This window comes from Aphelocoma coerulescens, chromosome 11, assembly GCF_041296385.1.
Source record: "Aphelocoma coerulescens isolate FSJ_1873_10779 chromosome 11, UR_Acoe_1.0, whole genome shotgun sequence".
NCBI classification, from domain to species: Eukaryota; Metazoa; Chordata; class Aves; order Passeriformes; family Corvidae; genus Aphelocoma; species Aphelocoma coerulescens.
Window position 1 is genome coordinate 4,784,972 of NC_091025.1, and position 14,074 is coordinate 4,799,045.

Sequence of the window (14,074 nt, forward strand, 5' to 3'; positions counted from 1 at the left end):
GTGGGGTATGATGCAGAGCTCTGAGCTTGTCACAATAAGGTGAAGTTTCCCCAAAACAGAGGAAGAACAGCTAAGAAAGAAAAAAGTAGTCCCCAGATTAGGGAAGTGTATCTTCTCTCACTGAACCAACACAATGGGGAAGTGAAATTAAAAGTGGATGAAATGCTGAAAGTCTTGGATTTTTTTATTTTTAAGACCCCAGGGGAGGAAAAAAAAAGCAGAATAGGAAAAAAGCATCAAGTATTAGCAGGATTAGTATCACAGGTTCTCTGGTGAAGAGGTGTCATAGAAAGGGAAGATAACACATCTTAAATTACTGTTTTTATTATGAAAATCCTGTGTTACAATTGCTTCAAAACAATGCTACACAAAAGGCAGGTGAAACTCTCCCACTTGTCCACAGTCCTTTCCTTACCTTAGTATGAGCTGGGCTATAAAGTAAAGCATAAACTCCCATCTGATGATAATGCACATCATCCAGTGCTGGAGGCTTTGTTGTGCTAAGAACATTGTAAATACATCTAACACAGACCTTGGCCTAAGAAGTCTAAGCAAACAAATGCAAAGGACAGAGAGGTGCATTCATTTAATGTGTTATCTTTCATGGTTATAGATTCACAGATCCAGCTAAAGGAACACTTTGGTAATTAAATACCTTGTCATTTTTACCTGCCCATCAGCAGAGAATAGATTATTTCTTGAAAGTATAATATCCTTGAAGGCCTTACAATCCAAAAGGCAACAGAAAATAGAGAAATAGCAGTCATTAGGACAGTCCCCAGGTGAAATGCAACAGAGCAAGAAGACGACAAATCCAGAGAATTCTCCAGAAAGAACAGATGGTCAGTAATGGACAGACTGTACCATATACCTGGAAGAAATGCATCACACATCATAACCAAAAAAATCCCAAACAAAACAAACACACAAAAAACTCTACACACCAAACAGCAACAACAAAAATCATGGCTGTAACTTTGGTAGTGGTCAAGGCTGCAGGTGACCATCAAAATCAGAGTTTCTGAGCGACTACAACACTGCAAAATGGAGGTGTTTCTATGATATCAAAATTTCTTCCAGTATATAAGGCTATTTTTTCAGAAGATGAGAAAAATAAGCTGAAAAGAGTACACTTGGATTAAGCTCTTCGCTAATGCTATAGAAAGCTTTAAGATAAAAATGCAGGATGAGACATTGCAGGAAAACACCAGCTATCCAGCATCAGCTCTTGAGCCTCTAGTAAGACCTTGAGAGCATTAGGAGTGGTACAGCTGTTGCTGCAAAACATCTTGTGAATTGGTTAACTCCACCAGCAAATTGCACCAAGGCAGATATCAATTTACATCTGTTTACCACAGCCACACAGGTGATGGGAGCAAAGGGAGTGGATGCAACGTGGGCAGTGTGGAACAGGGCTGGGTTATCATTATCAACAGCAGGAGAATAAAGGCATTCTGTGTGTTCCAGACCTTGTTTGTGAGTGCAGGCACCTGGGGTTTGGCCTCTTGTTTGTCTCACAGTCAAGAGCAAAGATCATTACAGTCCTAAACACGATCCAAATTTAAACAGTGAAACAAGAACTGAAGAAAATGCTGGGTGAAATTAGCAGGACTGGGGCAGTGGGTAGGAAGGTGTAAGTAGGGATGATGGGGCCAAGTTATCATGTTTAGAGGTCCCATAGTACGTAACTTATACCTCACTATAACCATATTACAGGTGAGTCCCATGGTTCAAGGTCATCTAAGGAAATTTCAGTTTGCTTAGCAGTAGTTTTTAATGAGAAATCCTACACGTGGGCCTAAAAAGACAGACATTTGGCCACTTTAATTCATGCAGTTGTTTCAGTTAACTTACATTTATGGCTAAAACGCCTCCTTAACTGGGTGTGGGAGCTAATGCTCCATGCTCTGAGGATGATGGGCATTCAAGGAAAAGTGTATTTAATGCATTAAGAGCTGTGTAGCCGGTTTCTGGGAATTTCCTGTGACTCTACACAGGGAATTCAGTATGGTCCATATCTTTGAGCAAGAGAAAAGAAAGACAGGGCATTCCAGAGCAATCAAAAGTGGGAGTTTAGGGATGCACATTCCGGGAACCATTCCTTGCCTGGGAACAGGATGATTTTGGAAAGGACTGCTATGGTGCTTTCACACTGATTTTTGATTAATAATGTGTATGGGTTTGCACTTGCTATGCAGCAGTAGTTGACCTTTCCTAGGACAAGCCAATTAGTCTGCAAGAGTGAATAAAGAGATATTATCACCTTTAATATCTGCTGTTGCTGCTGCTGCCACTGCTTTTCCAAAATACTCTCCTGTGGGCATTAAAGTGATGTTTTCATTTATCCACCAATAAAAACTCAGCCTTAACCCATCTGCCTGTCCCTGTGTGTATATATCTGGGTAATTTAATAAATGCTTCTGGGTGTTGATTTACGTCATTGTATCTGTATATAAGCCTGCCTCTGTGAGCATGCTGCTGGTTGTCTCTGAGCATTCATTGTCTGCCTTGTGTGTGTATGTCTGTGTGTCTGAATGTGGTTTTGTTTAAAATTTTTCCCTAGAAAAAACAAGAAGTCAGATGTTTCATGAGGTTGTTTGTTAAAACCAAGGGAAGGAAGGAGGAGACAGTAAGGGATAGTTTAGAGAGAAAAGGGGGTAGATTTGGCTACAGTTAATCATCTGCCTCAGTCTTCTCTGGAGGAGATGGGGGAGTTCATTCCAGACATTAAAATGTCTCAGGGGAGGATCATATAGATCATGCTGGAAGAGAAATGGAAAGAGTAAATTATCCAAAGGCTCAGAAAGTAATGGAGCCAGATGCCATCTGATCCCAAAGCAAGGATAAAAACAGGGAGAGAGAACCTTCACAAGGTATGCCCAGGGTTCCCTGAGAAACTGGGTAGAGACAGGGCAAATGACTTCTAACTGCTATCAGTGAAGTTGATTTCTAGGATACCAGATTAATTTGGAACCCGTACCCTGGTTCCAGCTGTAATTCCGGCTTGCAGGGAAAGGTATTATTCCGAGTCAGAATGCAGAACAAAAGAACATTAAAATAGAAGTAAATGCAAAGTTTCCCAACATGCCAGCATCCCCTGAAAAATAAGTCTGAATAATGGCCCAGGAACACTTTCATAACACAAGTCTCCTCAAACCAACAGCACAAGGGGTCAGATGGATTTTCCAGCTCCGGTGCCCAGATCACTTTGCACACACAGCTTGTTTTTCTGCACTTAATCATGGGCCTGACTCACCACCCCTTCTCTGCACTATTCACTATTCTCCCAGTTCAGCTGCAGCATAAACAACTGAACCAGCAGCACCTCACCAGGGGAAACACGGGGAAGCAGCAGTGGCCCGGTCCACACACTGTGACATTCTCTATTTCAAACAAGAGGAAGGTAATTCCTGGTTTGGAAGCTGTTACACATCCCAAGACCACAGATACCATCATGGTATACCAGAATCAGAAGTTTTCAGCATTGGTAGCCAGGTATTCCAAGGACAGCAATGTGCCCATGCCAGCTTGTAGGGGCCTTTGTCAGGCAGACACTGTGAACACAACAGTGTTTGTACATGGAAGTGCTGGGTTTGTTACCTATGTCCTCCATGATATTTTGGCTGCAATCCAGTACAGTTCCCAAGAAATACCTGGGATGTTTTCTATATATCCTTTGTTTGCAGAGGGACTCCCACGCGGCACAACTCTTCCTTATAGTGCTGTTAAACACAAGTAACATCAGCTCTGATTGTTGCACACATTTCCTAGAAGAGGTGAAACAACAGTGGAAATTAGAACTTGTATTCCCACGTATAATCCTTCAAATGAAAACTACCTCATGGAAATATTTTCTGCAACAAAATAATACCGTCTTTCTTACAGAGAAAAGCATGACTCAGACCTTGAGACATTCGGACACTTACAAACTAACTTCCCTATAGGAATTCCTACTAAATTCGTAAGTCTTTGGTGATCTTGTTCGCACTTGTTCTTTTCAGGAAGTTTTCCCCATATTTCCAGACATCTTTCCCCTGACTAACATCCTCCATAAAGTAATTTCTTTCCACAGCACACTACAGCAGCCCCTACACCTTTCCCCAGCCCCCTACGTTTTTCTCCATCCTGTCTGGGATGCAGATGGTGACCCTTCTGCGGGGGCCACCAGCGCCCACAGCCCCAGCCCATCAAACCCACAGGGCCATTCCGGCACTTTGCCCCGGGCATTACGAGGGGATGTGTCAGCCAGGGCTATTGTTTGGAACAGGAAGCAAGTTTGGCCGCTTCTGTAATTTAGATTGTAGGCAATAAGCAGGGGTGTGGTGTGCAAAGCAAACAAGGCAGGATCAACAGCTCTTTTCACTTCTGGACAAGGAATTGGTCCGGTGGTGGCCCACAGGATCCTGTCCTGTATTGGCTACGGCTTCTCCTCGTGACCACAGCCAGGAGTGAAAAACCAGAGTGTCCTCCAGGCTTTCAACTGGAGAGTGAAGATAAAAGTGCAGGCCCCATGTTCTGACAGAACTTTATGAGCTAAACATCTTGAAATGAGATTATGAGAGAAAATTAAGAACAGTCTTCTCCTTTCAATAGGTCTTTAAAAACAATAACCAGGCTTTACTGTAAATTCATTTATTTTCCCTCAGTGTGCCAATTCCCAAGCTGATATCTCCTCTGTGTACCAGGGATATATATAGATCTAAATGTGGCAAGAAGACAGAAAGATTTTATTTATTTTGCGTAAGGACAGCAATGTGGGGAGTTCTTTTTTCTAGGAAAAACTCACATCAGAGAGTGAGTTACACATCTTGTTAAATACTATGAAGTAAATAAAATCCAAATTATATTTAGCTCATAGGAGGTGACAAATACTAGTCAGGTTGACTATTGCTTTACTGGAAGTCAGTCAAAAACCACTGTCAAATAAAGCATGAAAATAGAGAAAATAGAAGAGTCTGTATTCTTGCATTTGCTAAGGTGAGGAACTTTCTGCTGTTTATTGCCAGCATTTTTTAAAACTAGTTGTGCATACAAGGAAAGGTACTTAAAGTCAAATCCTGGTCTGCATTCTGCTGAAATCACCTAAACTGCCTGATTTAGATCTCCAGAACAGTCTGAAAACCCCTCACTCTATGCCTGGGATCATCAGTGACAAACACAAAACCTACGTCCTTTGTCCGTCCTTTGTCCGGCCAGGTCAGCGCCGCTGCGGCACCACACGTGTCCTTCTGTGCCTTACCAGGGACAAGTGTCCACATCATTCCCCACTGCAGCAGCTATGGATAGGGCAGGTTGCATGAACCAGGGGCAAACCAAGGAAATTTGGGGGTTTCCCTGCAAAAACCCAAGGCTGTGACAAAACAGGCCTAGATCTCCCTGCGGCAGCGTGCATTAGCTCAGGGTAAACTCAGAGCAAGCAAGAGGCAGCCGTAAGCATTCAGATCCCTGGATCCAGACATTCATTTAATCCATAAGACTTCTCATGCAGGGCTGAGCTTTGTGGGGATGCCCTAGATCCATCCAGTGATCAAATATGCTCTAATTTGCTCCCACGCAGAAGTGCCTTCTCTCACTGAGCACTCCTTACCCTCTCATGGCTCCCTTCTGGGTCAGCCCTCCCCACAGGCGAGTGGGTGCAGGAGGATCATCATTCTTTCCTGGCACAGCAGCTAATCCACCCAGCCTGACTGCAGAGAGATAGCTGGCTGTTTGGGAAGCAGTACCATGTGGGGGAAGATTTTTTAACCTGTTCTTGCCTTGTTCTGTGTAAGGAAGCCACGAACTCTCTCACAGAGGCAGCTGATAGAGCTGCCTCCTTTGTTCAGCAGAAGAGCCGAAAGGACACTTCACCAGAGCAACTGGAATGTAACTTCAAGAGTTAATAAAATTTTCAAGCAGTCATTTATGTGCACTCTATCAAATGAACATATAATTATCAAAAGATTCCCCCACCTTTTCTTGGTTGTTGAGGTCTTTAAGTGAAAGCAAAGGTTTAAACTGCTTGCCTGAGATAAAAGGGCCTGCAGAAAGCTCCCTACCTGTCCTTATACTTTGCTATGTTAACAGCCACTGTCTGCAGTCAGAGTTCCTTCCTTAAGCACTTGAGCACTGTGAAGCCTTGAGGGGACACCGCCTTTGCCTAGAGATAGATATTGGGTGAGATTTTGGAAGAAAGGTTTGCATACAAGTAGCAGTGTGGTCACCACTGGAATGCTGGTTTCCTGCTAGACACACAGAGATTTTGTGACCCTGTGTTCTTTTACAAAAGATGAGTGACCTGCAAAACCCCAGCGTTTCATATCTCAAAGTGGTGGGGCAATACAACCTACGTAACAATAATGACTCACTGGGAAACAGAAGGATCAAGCTCCAGGGATCTCCACCTCAGCACAGACCTGCAAATATACGGGAATAATTTGCATTCCACAGCTTGCCTTGCAGAATCCACAGATAAAAACTAGGCTTGGCATGGCTAGGACATCTGAGCAATATTTAGCAGTAGAACAATGAGCCAGCTGGGAAGCATGTACTTATCCAAATTCAAGTGGGCAAGTAATTTTGGGCAACGTGGTTACTTAGGGATTGCCTGCACATGGAAGTTGGGACAAAGCAAACAAAGGTTTGAATGCATGACATGTAAACCCATTCCAGAAAACGGTGGTGTAAAGAGTCCAGTTGTTCTCAGGGCAGTGCATGAGAAATGCCTGTGATTTTTTTGGTGGTACCAGAGCAGAGGTCCCCAAATACCTGGGGAGCTGACACAGCTGCTTCTTTCTTCTGCCTGCAGCCTGCCGCCCTGGCTTTGAGCAGTGACTGGAGAGTTGCCTGTTCCCTCACTCCCTGCAGAAGTTACTGCCCCTGTAACAGGAACCGGAAAAGCCAGCCTCCCTCAGCTCTTCAAGCCCTCCAGCTTCTCTTTGCTGGCATAATTACATGCAGTGATGGGAAAGCTACACCAAAGGTCGGATGAAAAAGCAAGACAAAAGTAGCCTGCACAGATCTCTCAGTGTAAGCCACCAGGATGAAATGAAGCATAGATACAGTTTCTATTATTTAGGGCTCAGCTTAGAAATCACAACCAACCACTCTTCATTCCCAAAAGTCATCGGTCTGGGTGACACTTCGGTCTCCTTCTCCAGCATGACAACACAAACAGTGGTGACCTTAGGAGGAGCAAAGACAGAGGCAGTCCCAGGGGGTGCTTACTGATGGTGGTTTGTAGGTACAACTCCCTTTTAAGGGGGAAAAAGAAAAGAAAGAAAGGAAGAAAAGACTAGAATAGGGTCCAGGAGGAGCCACGGAAAGGGAGGAGGCCCCACCAGATGTACGCAGAGCTAAAAGCCCTGATCAGACTTCCCTGTCCCTGACCTATCAGACACATGACCTGACTTGCTAATACTGAAAGAGCATCAGAGGAAGTGGGATTTGGCACCGTGTGCAAGCATTGGGGACCAGGATGTGCTCGGTCCATAGTACATGACCAAGGCCATGTGCATTTTCAACATCTTGGCACCCCTGGGAAGCTGTGGCCCTGGCTGTGTTAGCTCTGGGTGCAGGCTGGGCTTGGCCAGCACCAGCTGCCAACACCAGAGGGAAGGGGCATGTGGGATTCTCCTGCACTGCCCACCCAGGCAGCTCACCATTCCATTTTGGTAGTGAGGCCATTTCTGCCTGCAACAGCAGCCACATACAGAGTTTTTCCCACTGAGTGGCTACCGTGGATTTGTTTCCCTGTGGGTGCAGGCAGCTCCTGTCTGGACAGAATCACAGTGATGCTGATACGGCAGAACAACTCCACTGCCACATGGGAGGGCTGGATGCTGCAGCAGGAGGACTTTGGGAGTGTAAGCTGGAACCCAGGAAGCTTCATGAGTCACCTTTGCTCCTGAATTCCCTACCCCTTGGGGATGCTCCAGGTTGGGGGCATGCCTTAGGGGACCCCTGCTAGGACACTGGGCACTGGTGAGCCCCAGGACATCCATGAACAAAATGACATTCAAGCATGACCTATCTCATGGTTATCACTCATGCTGAGAGTAAGTCGATATACAATTTGCATAAAACTTTGGGTGGGAGCCTCAGAGAAGGTTATGGTGCCACTTGTCACCAAGTAGGCTCATGAAGGCAAATTGAAACATGAATCTACTGAAGAGGCTTTTTTAGAAAGGGAAGGAACTCATTCCTCTTGCCATCAGAAGCTCAGGGGCATTCACAGGAGGTTTATTTCCCTGGAGAATATAGTTTCTGCTGAGCAGGAGAGGATTAAGATGACCAGAAAAGCAAAGAGAGTGAGCAGGGCGGCCTAAAGGCGCTGGAGGTGTTTCATCTCGTTCATACTTCCTCCTTCCAGCAGCACTGCTGTGCACTGAGGCATTAAAGGTGAGATTTCTTTGCATCGTACTGGGCCCTGTGGCAAAGCAGATACCCGTCTGCCCCTGCAGCTATGGGGAAATTTCAGAGCAGGAGTGGTGCAAAAAATTACACTTATCTCACAGTCAGCTGACAGCAGAAGCTCTAAGCAATGTCCTTCCAGCTGTGATGGTATCAGCCACCTCCTTGAGCAGCCTTTTCCCTCTCCTCCATGTCTACACACCATCGAGATGGCTGCACTCCCCAAATAACCTCTGGAGCTACTGCAGAAACTCGAACAGCCCCTGTTCAGGAGGGGTGAGAGCCTCTTGGTCCTCAAGGGTCAGCACCGAGGGCCAGGCAGTTCTGTGCTGCCCTGACAGGAGCAGGGCATACCTCCAAGGTATGACCTGACTTTGAAGCCAAGAGTTCAGAGGATCATCCTGAACAACTTTCTGGCATATTTGAAGATCTGCCTCTCTCTCACCTGCCAGTCACACAGATGTGCAAATGGCAAGGACCAGAACTGAGGCCACCAGGGACCAATTCTCCATCCTCTTGCTGGACTACTTGTCTTCACCTCTGCTGAGTTTCTCACAATAGCTCTCCAGCATTCCCACCTGCAGCTCACTCCCTGACACACAGCAGGTATGTTACCCAAGTTGACCAAAGCAGGGACAATTTATTGAGGGAAACAAAGTTTTAGATGCTTTTCTGATACCGAACAACACTTTTTCAGCATGAAGAAAATTTAAACTAAAATAATTTCAAGTTACTAGGAGCTCTTTTTTAAAAAGGAAGAAGTAAATGTTTAAGGTCTGAGGCCTCCTGTATAAATACAAACAGATCACATGTATGAGATTAGGATTTAGTGTTTTAAAGTAATATTTGTGAATTTGATAACATTCATGATTTAGTTAAGACCGCAATGCAGAAACACTAAATCTGGTTTGTGCTTTGGACAAATCACTTAATCATTCTGATTCATGGCACCCAGCACTAATGAGAAGAGTCTTTTACACTAAACTTATCACACATGCAAGCTTTGTTTTGCCAATCAGGACTGTGCCAGGAAAGTGCAAATACCCAAAGATTATAGGCAATGGTAATGGTGTAGCAGTAAGGATGATCTTGATAATTATGTACCTTCAAGAGAGAGGAGAAACTTGTTCTGACTTGCAAATGGAATAAACCTGTCATAGCTCTGATAGGAGTCACCCAGGCTGGCAAGAACTAGGGATTTTTTTTCAGGTCTCTTTAATAAAGTGGTACCGTGGGGGAGTGGTGGAAGATTCTGTGAGAAGCTCTGCTGAGAACACACTCCCTTGGTCCTCTGAATTTTCAGATTTCCCAATCTGTTCTGCTTTCAACCACGCGCCATTCTAGGTCCAAGCAACACTTCCCTGTCTAGCAGTCTGCTGCATTCACAGGTGCCTCATAATATCAGAGCAAAGACTTTGCAAATAAAAGCCTAAGGAGAGCTCTAAATATTTGTTGGATTGGGGCCTCACTTTGAGATCTTAATGCCGCTCATAAACCAGGCTCAGCCCCAAGAGCGACGCTGCCATCGCATGTTGGAAACAGGGTGTTGATTCAGCCCAAGAAATTTTGTGGAATATTCCTTCCTTCCCAACGTCTCTGAAACCAACAAAGGGATAGAGATGCCTGTGGCTGTTATGATGGCTGTTTCCTCTAGTAAACAACGTCATTCTAGTGTTCTCCAACTCAGTAACTGTCTTTTCCCAATGGTTAAATGCAGTCATAAAGAAAGAGAGGACATCTCTCCATTTAACCACAAATCCGAAGTACCTCCAGAGAACTGAATGTACCAGGGAAATCCTGTAGGAAGATGTTCTCTCACCACACTACCAATGAGACTGAAAAAGTGGAAACAGAGAAGACTTCTTGTTCAAATTCACTTCTACAGCTATGAAAAAATTTGGAATAATATTATACCTTCCTTTTCAAACTCAAGGATAAAGTAGGCAACAGCTATGCTACCCTTAAGTTATTCCCAGCATTTATTTAGGCAAGAAAAAGTTAATCTTTAGGGCCTTTATAACAATGTGTTTATACAAAGAAAAGTAAATCCAGTGAGCATGTGTCATCGAGCATCTGTCATCTCAGAGCAGGGTCCGAGGGCCATTTCAATTACATCAGCTCCAAGGAACAGGTTGGATTAAGGGGGAAAAAAAAGGAGCCCAGAAAGATGGAGCAGTTGATAGCAGGTAAATTGTTAGATTTTGGGTTATGCCAACCACCAGACTAACATCTCAAGAATATAAAATGCCATTCGGCATGAAGGAAAAAATTAGGAAAAGATGTAAACATTGAAGTGCGTTGTGGTGCACTTGGTCCTGATGCTGATGCTACATCTCCTGTTCCATAAACACAGGAACATGCTTGTGTTTAGAGCCACTTTTCCAACACGGGAGAATGCTACAATGGCATAATGTTACACCTGTACCAAGGAGCGAGTCCAGCACACCTCTCTGAGCAGGGACAGTTTAACCTTCACCACTGCCTCACACCTGAAGGGTTTGCCTCTGAATGTTCTTCCTCAGCCCTTTCCTCTCTCATTTCTTAACGTGGGGGTTACACAACCATTCAACTGCAAACCAGTTTTGTTTTCATTTCAGCTTTCACAACCTTCCTGCTGGTCTTTAAACAAGTACAAGGTAGTGAGGGGGTTTCTTTGTTACCTTTCATTGAAATATTCACACTAAAATGGAAAATTCCAGGGAACAGTTAAAAACAAGAAGGCTGGATTACCATACATCAAACGGAAGCAGCATTTGCTAACTCCTTCGTTTTACATGTATGTGATTCACAAACTGCTTCATGAAAATGGAAAAGTGATTGAGGAATCGCTCAGGTCCTGACAAAAAAAAAAAAAAAAAAACCAAAAAAACCAACCTAATAGCAACAACCTAATTTCCATGAAAATGGGCTGGTCTCCAAAGCATCTGCCAAGACCAGACACTGTGGTGCTTGCAGCTTTCCTTTGTTTGCTCTTCAAAGCAGGTAGAGCCAGGAATATTCCCGTGCCTCATGGCAAGCTGTAAGATGTGGTACATGACTTTCAGATGAGGGAATTTCACATTTCTCCCTGAATATTTCACACTACAACAGCAAGGAGAAAAGCACAGACGCAGCTGAAATGAGGAGATGAATTGAAAGGCTAAAAATGGATTCTTCAGCATTACTCTGTAGTATGGGGAACTGAGAAGGCAATTAAAACCAACATGAAAGGAGATTTAATTGCAAAACAGCGAAACCTGCTGAAGCACAGATAGCAAGAAGAAAAGAAATCACCCCCATCTGAAGCCCAAGCCTTTCAGAGAGGAGAGCATTGCCCTGAGCTCCACGGGCAGCTGATGGGAAGAGATAGGCCCTTCCCAAGGCTCGGAGGGTGCAGTCCCAGGGGAGCGTCTCTCCCTGCCCAGGCTGCCGTGACTCGCCCTTGCACACAGCCACAGCAAGGGGAAGAAACGCAGGGCAAACCCACCCAGCCCCTTCGCGGCGAGGAGAGCACAGCTCAGCCTCGCCTCCCCATCCCTGCCAGGTCACATCCAGCAGCCAGGCGCATCCAGCGCTGAAAGAAAAACCGAGGTGAAGTGGAAGGAGGCAGCGATGGCAGCCCCGGCGCCATGCCGAGCCGCTGCCCGGCCGCCTCGCTCTGCGAGACTCCGGCGCTGCGCGGTTGTTTCTGTGCGTGGGCTTTTAAATCTGAGCTCTAAGGACTCAAACACCTTCCCCGAGCACGGGCAGAGGGGAGCCGGGGGAAGGGGGGAGAGGGAGGCCTGGCAGCTGATGAGGACACAGCGGGAGGACGGGCGAGACTGGTTTGGAGGGGGTGGGCAGCGCACGTGGGAATGGAACGAGGCAGGGTGGGAACACCCTCAGCCCGTCTCTTTGGTCAGGCAGCTTTTAGCATTTCAAAGCGTTTCTTTCCTTTGTGACTCCAACCACTGACTAAAACAGGCAAGCAGGTATTTACAGGATCAGCCAAGCCCCTCCTGCCTAGGTGGCCTGAAAGGCATCGTTGCTGTGTCCTGCAAGCAAATCGAGGTGTCTCCTTCAAAGGCTTTCCTGGTCCCGGGGCAGGATTATGGAAAGGGAGAGCAGCGCTGGCTTGGAAAATGGAAAATGTCAGGGCGCTGCTGCTGCTGGTGGGGTGAACCCTGGACTCGCTTCGGGAGCCGAGGGCAGGCGTCCCTGGGTGCTCTCCTGGGTGGCAGAGTCCAAACAGGCACGGTGACAAACAAGGGGACAGGCGTCCCTGGGTGCTCTCCTGGGTGGCAGAGTCCGAGCAGGCACCGTGACAAACAAGGGAACGTGTCCAGCCCCCTTCTGAGCAAAGCACCCCAAGCCAAAAAGCAGCCCACAGTCGCAGACACCTGATGTGCTGCTTGTTCCAGAGGCACAGGGTGGGGTACAAGGAGGGGAATCTGCTTTCCTCTTCAACACAGAAAACATCAAAGCTGTCCTAAAAAATTAAAAGCTTCTGGATGGGGTCTTGGTGTATTTTAAAAAGCAAAACAGCTTCGTTTCAAAGCACTCTTTCCAAAGGTCTTTCCTGAACGTACACCACATGCAATGGAAAAACACTGCATGCCTGGCATTTAATATTTTTCACCTGTGACCCAGGATTGATGTCTGTGTAACTCCCTGATTTAATCCAACGACATGTCTCAGCAAGAAAAAAACCCTTTCAGAGTTTGAAAAGGAGTTGGAAAAAAATAAAGTCACGCTCAACACTTCCCCTTCCCTGGAAAGATAGGAGTGCTGCTTGCCCTTTCCTGATGATAAGCATATCCTGGTGGTTAAAAATACATTTTGCTCTTACCGTAAATTCTCCATTAGCCAACTCCTTCAGCCCAGCCCACAATGTTGGGGTTTGTGGCTCCTTAGAGGCCACACGTGACAGAGCTTGGCCTGTGCACGCCCAAACACGCTGGGGAAAAAGCAAAAGCAACAGCTCTGATCCTGCTGCCATTGGCTTCACCTGGAGCAGAGAAATCTGTGGAGTGGCAAAAACATTCAGCTAAAATGACTTGCACCAAGACCCCATGGACTCTACATTCATTTTCTGCCTTTACAGCTGCTTCCAGACAAAAAAGTTATGGGTTGTATTGAATTCTGAACAGCAATTAATTCTTCTGTTAATTTTACTGATTCCAGTGATCGTTGTGCAAAGGGACAACTCAGTAACATGGAGCTTAGTGAACAGCAGGTCTTGCTGCTTGATTTGAGATTCTGGAGGCCAAAACCCTCTTCTCCACCTAGAAAACTCAGCCTGTTGAAAGATGGCTCCAAGACTTGGGCTGTGCAAAGGACACAGATGCCACCAGCCCTGGGAAGAGCCTGGTTCTGCAAAGCTGGGGCTGCTCACACACCCAGATGCCTCCACAGCAGCTCCAGCCTGCAGGGATCCTTTGCCAACTGCATGCCTCTCCTAGCACATTCCTGCCAGGAGAAAGCTGATGAGACACTCCTCTCTCAGGCTGAGGTAGAAGTTGGTGAACAACTGTGACTCCCTGTACACAGAAATCACCAGAGTCACAAGTCCGGTTGCGTAAACTCAGTACTTTGCCTTCTTGGCAAGTACCTTGCAGTTAAGGAGGTACAGAGAGGCCTTGCTCCCAGGCATCAAGAGCTTCAGCTGAAAATCCTGTTTGAGGAACCAGTTCTGGATTTCTCCTGCAAGACTAAAGGAAAAAAA

General features: G+C 45.8%; 1 long non-coding RNA gene across 1 annotated transcript; it reads right to left on the reverse strand.

Moving 5' to 3' along the window:
• Positions 1–384: 384 nt before the first annotated feature.
• Positions 385–14,074, reverse strand: LOC138116947 (uncharacterized). Its single transcript, XR_011154417.1, has 3 exons — positions 13,199–14,074; positions 3,654–3,767; positions 385–871 (listed from the first exon to the last, which is right to left on the reverse strand). It is a non-coding gene; the product is annotated as an uncharacterized lncRNA (long non-coding RNA).